We start from the raw sequence: 3691 nt of genomic DNA on the forward strand, positions 1-3691 counted from the left end.
CCACACTGGCCGACCTCAGGCGCGGACCTGACCAGGCGCCTAAGTAGGTCAACTGAGAAGAGTCTCCGAGGTATCTTGTTGGTGTCTTGAATATTAGGTGGTTGGGTATCTCTTATATGAGACTATTGGTTATCTTCGATCACGGATGGGTTTTGGTGTACATTCGTCTCTTTTCGTGGTACATTTTAGTCTCATTCGAGCAGGATAAACAATTTAGGTATATTCTATTCTACATTCTCATGTACGTAAAGCAAAACGCACGTTTTTTTAATATGTATCTTTACATCTGGGATCCTCCTTTGTGATTATTTTTTTTATTATTATTTTTATTTTTTTATTTTTTTTTTTTTAAACATTGTACCTCGGCAGTCTCGGCACAGCTATCGCATTACTTCAAGGCACATTCTCTTACAATCCTACATCCATGCCTATCCAAAAACAGAAAAGTTCGGTCAGAAAATTTCCTCCCCGCCCGTCATGCCTATCCAAAAACAGAAAAGTTGGGTCAGAAAATTTTCTCCCCGGCCGGAAATCGAACCCTTGGAAGTCAGAGCTCTTGACCACTCAGCCACAGTGGTGGGCTTTTATGTACTAGCTAATGTTATACCGTATCGGTAGAAATTAGTGCCTTTGGCAATTGAGGAGCTGGATGCAAAAAGGGAAATATGGATTTTTCGCCCTTTTGGCGTAAAACGGTTTTTTGAAAAGAACGTGGTGCGCTCTATCTTCCAGCGTTTGAACTGCAGTGATAACTTTTTTTTTCGAGGAGTTACAGCGTTTTTTGTAAACATACTTTTCAAGGATTTTGATGAAAAATTGAAAACTTTAAAGTTAAATATCTCAGTTTGATGATTTTCATTTATTGCCCTTTTTGCACCCAGCTCCTCAATATTATTACCTTTTGCTTATTCGAGATCTTCCCCAACCAACTATGTTAACAATGTCTGTAGAAGAGAGGAAAAAATAGACAGGCATTAAAAATATAAGTACATAACTTTATAGGTATATTCTCTTAAAATCTTAGAAATAAGTAGCTCATTACCTTAAGTCTAGGTATAGGAATGTAATAATTGACGTCAAATAAATTTTTATATAGAATTAAAGCTCAAATTAAGCAGTCTTGTATACCTACTGTTTTGCTCATTAGATAGGTAGGTACGAGGTACCCTTATAATAAAATAAAATTTGGTCAGATTGGTAGATATCAATTTGATACATAAATAATATTTCTAATATCAGGACTAATGAAAGGTCCTAATGGTAGAAGATCAGGTCCGCCTGTCAGGTCTACCTAATAGTGTGTGTGCTCATCAGGAATCAGATAGACCTGACAAGAGGACCTGATAAAGTGTACCTGTTACTTTACTGGTAGGGTGGTCTGCTCCCTGTTTAACTGGTGTACTCCCTGTTTAACGTCTCCGAGTCAGACTAACGAATCACAAATCAGGTAGACCTGACGGGCGTTTATCAAAAGAACAAAAGGTTCTTATCAGAAAAATTTTCGCGAGATTTTGCGTATTTAAACTGATAAGGCGAGAGAGTTTTCAGGTGAAGAACAAAAGGTTCTTATCAGAAAGATTTTCGCGAGATTTTGCGTATTTAAACTGACAAGGCGAGAGAGTTTTCAGGTGTTTTGCTGTTTTTTACGTCCTGTTAGTTTCGCAAGCATGGGTAGCACTGATGAGATTAACTCGGGAGTCCCCATCACCAAATCTAAATATGTCAGTTTCACAGAAGACATTCCAAATTTGAAACTCCTGCCTTCCAACGATCAAGTGCGGGAACTGCAGACTATCCTACGGGATAAGTAAGTACTTCTTGAGAGGATGAAGTGAAAATAGTCCTGCATAGTGTCTACTTAGCCATGAATTCAAAGTCCATCTTATGAGAAACCTTAATTACCTAGGTTTTGCCGTAAACAAGAGGATCCCTTGTTTCTAGAGGTCTACGGTTTTAGCCTGAAAATGTATTGAGAAACCTCAATTACCTAGGTTTTGCCGTAAACAAGAGGATCCCTTGTTTCTAGAGGTCTACGGTTTTAGCCTGAAAATGTAGAATGTACTTATATTGTGCTGTAAATTTAAAATAATAGTAGAGGATCTCTAATTTTTGAGGTGGACTGTTTTAGCCTCTAAATTAGCCTGGGTTTTGCCGTAGACAAGAGATATCGGAGAATACCTGGTTTTTAGGGGACAGTTTTAGCCTCCAGTAATTATGCAGAAGCCATGACAGTGGAAAAGAAAGTTTATTATTTTTTTTTTTTTTTGTATTTAACCTAACTCTATAATAACACTGGTCACTGCTCATTTTTATTTCCGGGAAAAATTTGGGGCAATAAGAATGTTTACAATTAGGGAATAGTGTCTTTTTTATATTCTAAAATTTATATTGGACTTAATTATATCTACAACTGTACATTGCTACAGTTTATATTTTTTTCTTCTTTTTTTTGTAATAAACTCATATACCTTGGTAATGTAGTGGTCAAGACGCTCGCCTGGTAATCAAGAGGACGTGGGTTCAATCCCTGTCGAGGTTTGAAATTTTCTCTTAACATCTTTTAAGGAGTCGACTACAGTAAAACTAGTAGCTTACTGCTAAGGTAAAGTGACTCTTTGGTCATATTCGAGCATTAGAAATAGGCACTATTTGTTTTTTGGCGGCCAAAGACGGTAGAACAACTTACTACAGTTTATATTTTTTTCTTCTTTTTTTTTGTAGTAAACTCATATACCTTGGTAATGTAGTGGTCAAGACGCTCGCCTGGTAATCAAGAGGACGTGGGTTCAATCCCTGCCGAGGTTTAAAATTTTCTCTTAACATCTTTTAAGGAGTCGACTACAATAAAACTAGTAGCCTACTGCTAAGGTAAAGTGACTCTTTGGTCATATTCGAGCATTAGAAATAGGCACTATTTGTTTTTTGGCGGCCAAAGACCGTAGCACTATAAATAAGCACAAAATCTACACCTATTCTGTACCAAATACATAAGACCTTGTTTAGACTGTGGGAGTAAAGGGACTTTTCAATAAAACTAGTAGCTTACTGCTAAGGTAAAGTGACTCTTTGGTCATATTCGAGCATTAGAAATAAGCACTATTTGTTTTTTGGCGGCCAAAGACGGTAGAACAAACAAAGCACTATAAATAAGCACAAAATCTACACCTATTCTGTACCAAATACATAAGACCTTGTTTAGACTGTGGGAGTAAAGGGACTTTTCAGGTAGAACAAACAAAGCACTATAAATGAGCACAAAATCTACACCTATTCTGTACCAAATACATGAGACCTTGTTTAGACTGTGGGAGTAAAGGGACTTTTCAGTTCTTGAAGTATATACATGGTATATTTTCGTATTATCTATCGATACTTACCCAAGACTTACCTACGAACATATCTCCCACATTGGTCTCTGTGAATCGGGTCGGTATCATTCTGCTGTCCATGCAAGTGAAGAATACAGCTTTGGGCTGAAAACAGACACCAAATTTGACATTCATAAATAATACTTAATTGAAGTTCATACCTTTTTTTTATTATTATAAGCAATAAGTCCCCTCTGGAAACACTCAGTAAAATTTCAGAGTGAAGTTCATACCTACCTACTTAGATTTGTATAAGCTTAACCCATCCCTTGGGGCAGTTCATACTTAACTTCTAATCTCGATATTTTTTTGGGGGGGGGGGG

At 37.0% G+C, this 3691-nt stretch overlaps 2 long non-coding RNA genes across 2 annotated transcripts; both read left to right on the forward strand.

Moving 5' to 3' along the window:
* The first annotated feature begins 1463 nt into the window (after window positions 1-1463).
* On the forward strand, window positions 1464-1792 carry LOC113472692. Its single transcript, XR_003394902.1, has 2 exons — window positions 1464-1548; window positions 1629-1792. It is a non-coding gene; the product is annotated as an uncharacterized LOC113472692 (long non-coding RNA).
* A 522-nt stretch (window positions 1793-2314) lies between these two features.
* LOC113472691 lies at window positions 2315-3342 on the forward strand. The gene is made up of 2 exons (XR_003394901.1): window positions 2315-2672; window positions 3226-3342. It is a non-coding gene; the product is annotated as an uncharacterized LOC113472691 (long non-coding RNA).
* Window positions 3343-3691: the final 349 nt, after the last annotated feature.

This window comes from Diaphorina citri, unplaced genomic scaffold (assembly GCF_000475195.1).
Source record: "Diaphorina citri unplaced genomic scaffold, Diaci psyllid genome assembly version 1.1 scaffold7279, whole genome shotgun sequence".
Classification (NCBI taxonomy): domain Eukaryota; kingdom Metazoa; phylum Arthropoda; class Insecta; order Hemiptera; family Psyllidae; genus Diaphorina; species Diaphorina citri.